General features: G+C 44.0%; 1 long non-coding RNA gene across 1 annotated transcript; it reads right to left on the reverse strand.

The window, feature by feature from the left end:
* Nucleotides 1–1,381: 1,381 nt before the first annotated feature.
* On the reverse strand, nucleotides 1,382–2,348 carry LOC139830890 (uncharacterized). The gene is made up of 2 exons (XR_011744404.1): nucleotides 2,157–2,348; nucleotides 1,382–1,841 (listed from the first exon to the last, which is right to left on the reverse strand). It is a non-coding gene; the product is annotated as an uncharacterized lncRNA (long non-coding RNA).
* Nucleotides 2,349–10,093: the final 7,745 nt, after the last annotated feature.

Consider the following 10,093-nt stretch of genomic DNA (forward strand, 5'->3'; position numbering starts at 1 on the left):
ACCGATCTCTTATAATCGGTTAGAGGAGTAAAATTTTGGTTTGACTCGTCTAACCGGTACCTAAACGATCCCTTATAACAATTAGAGGAGTAAAAATTATACTTGACCTTTGTCGCCTTTCCTTGTATTTACTCGACCGAGCAGCGGTCGAGTATGATTTCTCCCATCCTCCACCTGCCGGCGATGCCCCCCACCGACCATCAAAACCCTCTAGCGCCTCCCCACACCATTTATCGCCCTACCGACCCTCTTAGCATTGCTCGCCATCGCCAAAATCGAGTGGGAATCGAGCCAACATGTCATCACTGAAAACTCAAACCGGCGACTTCCTCTGAGTCGATTCATCGACGGCCGGCCGTCTAGCAGCCCCAGTGGCCTAGGCCGATTCGTCGCAGATGCCGCACAGCCTAGGGTTACCGCCCTCTGTGGTCGAGGACGCGAGATCCATCATTGCCGAGTTAGGTGCGTCCGGGCCGGAGGAGGAGATGAAGGAGGACAAGCGAGAGGAAAAGATGGAGGAGGAGGTGGAGAAGGAGAAGGTCGAGCCTACGAGATATTTTTGTTCGTTCTTCTTCTTCTGCAGCACACAAATTAATTATATGTGCCATTGTGTTTTGTGCACATTCTCTGGACCGAAAACAACGACGATGCGTTGTATTTCGCTTGGAATGATCAAATTCATCTACAGGAGTCATTGCACGGGATAAGTGGCAAGCAAAAGTTCAATGAATTTTGGCAAAAATTCATGAACGTTTTAACATCCAAGAGTAAGAAGCTAGATCAATTAAGTGTTTCAATGCTGGCTAGATTTGATCAAGTGAAGAAGGTATAGTGCAATTTAGGGAACCATGTATGATCTATCCAATATTGCAACTGATTTGTATGACTGTGCTATTGGTTATATGACAATGCCATGGATTGCTATTGATTTGTATGGAAAAAAACTAGAAATCGCTTTTTTTTAGCGGAGTAAATATACTACTCTAAATGATACTCGGGTGGATTGAAAGCTAAATTATAAGGGACCAGTTAGAAATGCTCTTAAATGCAGTATTTCCTATTGAGAAATGCGCCAAATAATACAAGTATAACCGTCCCACACCTGAATAATCAATCTGGTAGGCATTGGTGGAACCCACTACAAATATTTTGAGCTTCCTTGCACAATACAACAAACTTTTTTGTGAAATTACAATACAGCTATTGCGTGCTTATGTTTCTAACTTAACAGCAATCCAAGAATGTTTATCCACAATTATAAGTCAACTGAGGTAGTCTAAGGTGCGATCAAGCAATGCTGAGGTCCTGAGGATACTCAAGGTGTGATCAAGTTAATGTTGACATGTAATTTGTAAGGTACAAAACAGGCTAATTCTAGATAAAAAAAAGTAGTCCCGTCAAAATAGCATGATTAATACGAGAGTAGTACACAGCAGCCACAGTTTACACAATCCATATGACAACTAGCTGCATACACACACGAGACACTGCCATTAATAATTTAGAGCATGGGAGCATAAATTAAACCTACAGAATTGTTGTTGGTCACAGCAGCCGCCCAAGAAAAATATCTTGGTCATATGTCAAACATTTTCACCTACGTTCGCTGGTCCTTGAACGCCTGGTCCATCAGCACCTGCTGGTTCTCCAGCCCCACCCACACCGGCACCAGCTGGGTTTCCAACGCCGTCCCCGCCCACGCCGGCACCAGCGGGGTCAGCGGCATGAGCTTGACTCAGGGACATGAACTCATCGTTCGTAAGGACGAAGAAGCAGTCGGTATATTTCACGGGCTCAACATTTACCGGTCTGTATAGGTGCTCTGCTAGGAGCACAGCCAGCTGGGAAAAATTACATGAGGATCAGTTCGATATATAGCAAGATAGAGAAATACAATCCAAACAACTCGAGGCCGGTACTTTATGCAATAATAAACGGCGTCAGATCTGGATTAAAGTAGAGGAAGCAAACACATCTGCGCACAGACCTAACTCTACCACGAAGACGCAGCAACTACAAGGTCGCCGGAGACGGCGGACGGAGAGACAAGCTAAGCGGGCAGGAAAATGAATCTGTGAACTTCTCCAAAAGAAGCGATAGATGCGCAGACGCCCTTGGTAAGAGCTCACACACATACAAATGCAGGAGTCACTTACCACATCCTCAGATCTGCTCGGATCCATTGTTTGCGCCTGCGCCAGAGGGTAGGTGGAGGAGCAGAGCGCGTCGTATCTTATTTTTTTTAGAACAAAGCGCGCCGTATCTAGTCAAGTTCCCTTGTGCAGTGGAGTGGTGGTTTCGGAAACAGAGTATATGCGATTTAAGGCCAAATGAAAGTTGGACGCGTGTAGGGACTAGGGAGCAATGGTTGGCTCTTGTTCTACCCAGCCATCGGTCCAAAAAAGATAAGTGTCCTCTGTTCCCGCCCGATCAACCCGTTTCAGAAAAGGAAAGTGGACCCCCCGCCTCGACCAGCCGATGAGGATTGAATCCCAACAGGCTCACCACCTCGTCTCCCGTCCCTATTTCCCTTCTCATGCAGCACGCTCCCCACCCGCCTCCTTCCCAACCTCCTTTTTCTCTCTTCTTCCTCCCCAGCCTGCAACTCCTTCTCCCCTCCTTTGAGATCTCCATTGTTCGTCCCCAGAAAGCCTGCAACTCTTTTCCCTCTCCCTTCAGATCTCCATTGCAGTTTGTTGAAGAATCCCCAGAAGCCTGCAACTTCCAGCTGATTCAAAGTTTTAGAGGCTGGACAAAGGTAGGATTCGACAGTACTTACCTCCTCCTCCCATCTCCCCTTTGCTCTATTTTCTTCAACCTTTTGTGCCTGGCAACCAGATCTACAAGTTTCTTCCCAGCAAAAAGAACACAAATTCACCAAAACAAAGAAACCAGATTTACATGTTCAGATCCATATCATCTGAACCAAAAAGGAATTGAACAGCATGTACACCAAAAAATAGTGCCTGATGCATAAACACAACTATTCATACACAAACTGGCTTCCCGTGATGCATAAGTATGTGGGCAATAAACATGTGAAATCTTCCTCATCCATACAAAATTCAGGAAAAAGTGCATCTTTACTGATATATAATCAGGAACATGTAGATGCAAAACAGGCTGGGTTTAGATCAGGGAAAGCAGCATGTACTTCTGATAGGAAACATGTAGATCAAAAAGATCTCAACTTTGTGGGCACAAACGTGTTACAAGTTGGTGGGATTCTCAAGGTAGTTGCTTTCTGTTCAGAATTTACTCAAGACAACACCTTGCAAGCAACTAAGTTAGTTGACCTGATGCATATTATCCATAGAATAAGCCACAATAAAAAGAAAGGACTAGCAATGCATTTAGGGGCTGTTTGGTTTAGGGGTTATCGTCAAGTGGATAGGGATAGCCACTAAAAAAATGGCTACCATCCGTTTGGTTTGGAGGGTGGCAGGGGATAGGGGTAAACAGATTTCACAAATTTGGCTCAAAACGGTGGCTCAGCCCATCCGCCAAAAAGTGCTGGATGTGGCCAACCACTTCTGGCTCCGCTGCTAGCCTCACCCTGCACTCGCTTACCAGAGGCAGGACCGCTCCGGACGGCGGCAACGACAAGGAACTGAAACGTGGCACCGCAAGACCAGAGGCGCCCGCTGCTGCCCCTGGCCGCCCGTCCTCCGGCCACGCACAGCTCCTCCGGCCAGGCCACCGCCGCCATGCCCGCCCGCAGCCGCGAAGCACAGTCCAAGCCCGCCGGGCGATCGCGCTTGGCCGTCGTCGCCGCACCATGGCCGTGCTTCCCGCTCGTCTTGGCCACCGCCGTCGCGCCATGGGCGTGCCCGGCCGCTGCGCTTGGCGGAGAGCCCTTCCGCTGCCGATCCTTGGCCGCCCTCCCCCGGCCGAGGGGGTCGTCGGTGAGCACGGGCCGCGCGGCGGCGGCGCTTGGCCGCGAGCTTGGGGACGCGGCGGCGGCGCATGTCCGTGGAGCTTGGGGACGCGGTGCTCGGCTCCCTAGCGGCGCGGCGGAGGCACTCTGCGGTGGCGAGCACGGGCCACGCGGCGGTGGCTCTTGGCCACGAGATTGGGGACGCGGTGGCGGTGCATGGCCAGGTGGAGCAAGGGGTCGCGGCCCCTATGGCGCGGACGCGGTGGCGGGCTCCAGGCGAGTCCCGCGCCGGCGGAGGCACTCTGCGGTGGCGGGCTCCAGGCGAGCCCCGCGCCGGTGGTGGCCGCCTCGAAGGAAGAACTCGCCTGTGCGCCGCCCGACCTCACCTGTGGGACCCGGTTCACCACTTTCTAAGATTTTTTTTGTTATCCTGGCATGTGGGACCCAGTCATCACTGCAATCTAGCCACATCTCATCCCTCCAACCAAACAAGAAATTGGTTATCCCTAACCACATCTCATTTTACCAACCAAACACAGAAATTCGCTATCCCTAACCATGTGGTTGGGGATATCCTCAACCCCTAAAGGATACCCTCTGAACCAAACATCACTGGGAAGGTTCTATAGTGGGATTAGGTACCGATAGTATGTCGAAACTATCGAGACAACCAGTTCACCAAACAACAAACTATGTTTCAACAGGAACTAGTAGTGTCGCGTGATAAAACTTAGCAGTAAAATGTTCAACTTAGCTACCGCTTGACATGCAAAGCAAAAGGGCTTGTTTCTTTCGTCATAGTGCTAAACAGAGATGTTGCACCGTTCTCCATAGCTAATCGATGACGCAAAAGGGGACACTTGATCTGGTCCATGCGAGCCTCCAGTACCTGAAATTTCAAGTATGAGAAAAGATGTGAATGTTGCTGACAACAATAAATTTGGTAGCCTATGTCATGCAGGTTTGAATAAGCAATTCAGTAGTTCTAGGGTAGCAAATTATATGAGCAAAGACAAAGCAACTTAGGTTAGACCAGAGAAAAGCATATTTGCCAGAGAAAAACAACTAAGATGGGCCTAGTATAGCAACTTAGATGAGACAGAGGAGCAACTTTAGATGCATTCATAAACAAAGTTTTCAAAGTTACTTACAAAGTGAAATTACTTTTGTTTTGCAGATGAGTGGTTTGTGACCCCTTTTTCGGCACTCAAGCTGCCCAGACAGAGGTTGTCGATGAGTCTCATGACCCACTCCTTGCTGACCAAGGTGGACAAGTTGGCGATTCTGATGTCCACAATGGCGGAGGGCAGCAATTCAATGCGGCACCACCTCCAGCAAATCCTAGCACTGAAAACCTCAACACCACGCTTATGCCTACTACAACCCTTTCTGGTTCTTCTAACCCTGACTTGGTGGATCTGATACGTCCAAAACGTATCTACTTTCCCGAACACTTTTGCTGTTGTTTGCCCTCTATCTTGTGTGTTTTGAATACAACTTACGCGGACTAATGTTGTTTTCAGCAGAATTGCTCTGGTGTCTTGTTTTTGTGCAGAAATCCAACTTTCGGGAAAAATCCCGGAAAATATAGAAAACCCATATTTCACCTGAAGACTCCTGGAGCCAGAATACAAGGCGGAGTGGGCCCACGAGGGACCCATACCTGCCCTAGGCGTGGGCCAGGGCTTGGCCGCGCCTAGGGGTGGTCTGGCTGCCTCTGCCACCCCTTCGACCTCTCCTTCGCACTCTAAGAAGCCCCTGGACCTGAAAACCGAGGGGAGTTCGACGTTTTTCCAAAAAGATTTCCGCTGCTCCGCCGCCACCAGAAACCCCAATCCGGGGACCAGAAGTTCCGTTCTGGCACCCTGCCGGGACGAGAATTTGCAGGAGATCATCGCTATCCCCATCACCGACGCCTCTCCATCAACCCTCCATGATTCCCTCATCCATGTGTGAGTAATTCTCCGTTGTAGGCTGTAGGGGATGGTAGGGATTGGATGAGATTGGTCATGTAATAGCTATAAGATTGTTATGGGCATAGTGCCTAGTATCCGTTGTTACTATTTTTGACATTGTTGCAACTTGCTATGCTTAATGCTTGTCACTTTGAGCCCGAGTGCCATGATCTCAGATCTGAACATGTTATTGATTCATGAGGATTATTGTTTTTTGATCATATCTGCAAGTTGTATATACATATTGTTGTCCGGAACCCGAGGCCCAAAGTGACCTAGAATTGGAATAACCGGAGGGGATGGCTATGATGTGAGGATCATGTGCGTTCCCGGAGTGTTAATGCTTTGCTCCGGTACTCTATTAAAAGGCGTACCTTAATTACCAGTAGTTTCCCTAGAGGCCTCGTTGCAATGGGCTGGTAGGACAAAAGATGTCGTGCAAGTTTCTCATTGCGAGCACGCTCGTCTAAATAGGAACACACGCCTATTGACATAGGCATCCCCAATGGGCCTGCCGATGATGGTACCCGGGGTTTACTGAAGGCCCACTACCCAAAGAATAAGAAGGTTCGGAAGCCCAAGATATTGTTAAGGAAAGCTAGAGTTGTAATAGGAAGCATTATTTTGTAATCTTGCGGGAGGAGTTAGAAACCTACCCGGACTCTGTAACTTGTACAATACGAAACCCTCGGCTCCGCTTCCTATATAAGGGGGAGTCGAGGGACGCGGAAATCATCGAATCTACTGTCAACACAACCTTAGTTTTATATTCGTCGAGTACTTTTCGGCTGAAACCTTCGAGATCTACTTGCCCTCTACATCCAACTAAACCCTAGTCTACAATCCGTAGGCATTGACAAGTTAATACCTTGTCAATTGGCGCCGTCTATATATTATGTTAGGATGCTTTTATCATTATTACTTGCAATGCCTATGTCTTGCTATTACATGGACTCTCTCATTCATGCAACGCCCGTTCATCCATCCATGTGCCTACAATATTTTAATCCTGCTGTCTACTACAATCATCGCTACTGCCATTTTTATTTCATTACTGCTGTTACTTCACTACTCCCACTGCCATAAAACTGTTACTACTGATAAACTGTTGTGAGCAAGTCCATTTTCAGGTGTAGGTGAATTGACAACTCACTTGTTAAAGCTTATAAATATTCTTTGGCTCCCCTTGTGTAGAATCAATAAATTTGGGTTTTACTTTCCTTGAAGACTGTTGCGATCCCCTATACTTGTGGGTCATCAAGACTATTTTCTGGCGTCGTTGCCGGGGAGCATAGCTTTATTTACAAGCCCACTTGAAGGTGATATTGTTCGTGGCATTTTATTTATTATGGGGAAAGCTCCTGAATCGAAGTTCCATATATTGCCATCCACTACAAGAAGAGGTACAACTCTGAACACCTCTGTTGCTCTTGATTCGCCATCTGTTATGAGTAAGCTTCTTACTTCACCACATGCTGCTACTTCTGCTGAATCTAATAATGCCCCTGATGATTTTTATGATGCTTCTACTGTGCTTGATAAGAGTGGTTCGTTAGGTCCTTTCCTAGATACTACAATTGCTAGAGCTAAGCAAACTGAAAATGCTGAAAATATTATTACACATGTTAGTTCACCTAAAGCTAGGGGGAATCCTAGCGATGATCTTGATGAAATTTATATTGAACTTGATGATGACTTCATTGAAGAATGTCATGCTACTAGAGATGCAAGTGCTATGAGAAGTCTTCTTGCAAGACGAGCTGTTAGATATAATTTGTCTTCTGATTCTAAATTTGCCACATCTCCCATAAATATTAGAGATAAGGATTATGATTTCTCTCTGGATTTATCTTACATATCTATTGTTGAGAAAGAACCTTTCTGTTGTACTGAAAATGAAAGTGCTATGAAACATATGAATGAACTCTCTACCTTGAGCAATTTATTCTCCGATGATATTAAGATACGCACTTACTTTGTCACTAAAATTTTCCCTTTCTCTCTGAAAGGAGCAGCTAAAATTTGGTATGATAATTTGTCTCCTGGATCTATTCATAGTCCTATTGGTTTGGTTAATGCCGTCTTTCAGAAATATTTCCCTACTAGTGCTCAACATGCTGCTTTGCAGAAAATCTTTGACTTTGTGCAGGTAGAAGGAGAGAAATTGCTTGAATCATGGGCAAGATTATGTTTTTTAATTAGAGCACTACCTAAACATCCATTAGCTAAAAATTAATTCCTTGATATATTTTATAATGTACTAACCGTTGAATCCAGGACATACCTGGATAGTTGTGCTGGTTGTGTTTTCAGAAAAGGAACTCCGGCTGAAGTTGAGGAACTATTGGCTAAAATAAGCAAGAATTATGATGATTGGACTACACGGGAGCCAATACCAACACCGAAGAAAAGGGGAATGATTGAATTGAATGATGAAGTGATGAGGTAAGCCAAGAAATCTCTTAAGGAGAAGGGTATTAGATCTGAAGATGTGAAGAATCTACCACCTATAGAAGAATTATGTAAGCTAATCCCTTGTTCTTCCACTATTGAGGTACACTCTCTCCAACGCTTTGATAATAGAGATATTCCCTACTCTAAACCTCATGATCAATGCTTAGATGAATTTGATAATTATATTGTGAAGCAAGATAATTTTAATAAGAGAGTGGAACATCCCCTAATGGAAAATTCTAGATCTACCAATAATTTGCATGATATTGTGGAAAGAACCTCTAATGATGTTAAAATACTTGTTAAACATTTCCATATGGTTCAAACTCAAATTGATCAGCTCACTGAAGTGCAAAAAGATTTGCTAGTTAATGTTTCTAGAGAAAAACATGCTTATGAAATAAGAACTAGAAGTGGTGTTTGTACTCAGGATCCTCTATATCCCGAGGACATCAAAAAAGAATTGAACAAGATTCTCAACGAGTTGATGATACTAGGACTAAGTATAAGATAAATAAGAAGAAACATAAAACTGTTGTAGAATCCTCTGAACCTGCTAAAGATCCTAATAGTATATCTATTTCTGATGCTGAAACTGAAAGTGGTAATGATAAAAATGATGCTTCCGATAAACAAGAAATTGAAGAACCTGAAAAGCATACTAAGAATACAAAATACACTAAGGAAGATTTCATTGCTACTAAACATTGTAGTGAAAGAGAACCTTGGGTGCAAAAAACCAATGCCTTTTTCCTGATAAGAAACATAAATCGAAGGAGGAAGAACATTATAGTAAGTTCTATGAATGGATGAAACCTTTGTTTTTCCAAATTCCTTTGATTGATGCTATTAAATTGCCTTCTTATTCAAAGTATATGAAAGATATTATCTCTAATAAGAGGAAGATTCCAAATAAGGAAATTTCCACTATGCTAGCTAATTACTCCTTTAATAGTAAGGTTCCAAAGAAGCTTGGTGATCCAGGTATACCCACTATTCCATGCTCCATCAAAAATAATTATGTTAGAACTGCTTTATGTGATTTGGGAGCAGGAGTTAGTGTTTTGCCTTTTTCTCTCTATAGAAGACTTGATCTAGAAAAATTAATACCAACTGATATATCCTTGCAAATGGCTGATAAGTCTACTACTATTCCTGTTGGTATATGTGAGGATGTTCCTGTTCAAGCTGCTCATCATTGTATGATATTAACTGACTTTGTTGTGTTGGAAATGCCGGAAGATGATAATATGTCTATTATTCTCGGGAGACATTTTCTTAACACTGCAGGGCTGTTATTGATTGCAACCAAGGAAAAGTAACTTTCAATGTCGATGACAAAGAGCATACGGTTTATTTTCCCAAGAAGATTGATGTGAACTATGGTCTAAACTCAATTATTAATGTTGATACTATCCAAATTGGGAAATTTCATTTGCCTTTGCCCATGCCAAAGAAGGAGAATAATATTGCCATGATTGGAACTATTCATGTCGAGGTTGAGGTAACATAACCATTGTGTGAAATATAAGGTTTTCCTTCATATAAAATTGTATTGATAACAAGACTTGAGCAACCTTGTTAACAAAATAGTTTTGAATGAATGAAACTATGTTTTCACCTATGTATTATTGATTGACTTTATATTCGAATGTCTTAGATTTGCTGTAGGTTTGGTTTTGGTTTGGTTTTTCATCATTCCATAATTGTTTTTCTGCGATAGAATCATTATTCAAATTCTGAAAATTGCCCAAAAATAAAGTTTCTCGAAAAATTTCAGAAAATCTATAGAAATTTTTTGCGTGAG

This window comes from Lolium perenne, chromosome 4 (assembly GCF_019359855.2).
Source record: "Lolium perenne isolate Kyuss_39 chromosome 4, Kyuss_2.0, whole genome shotgun sequence".
NCBI lineage: Eukaryota > Viridiplantae > Streptophyta > Magnoliopsida > Poales > Poaceae > Lolium > Lolium perenne.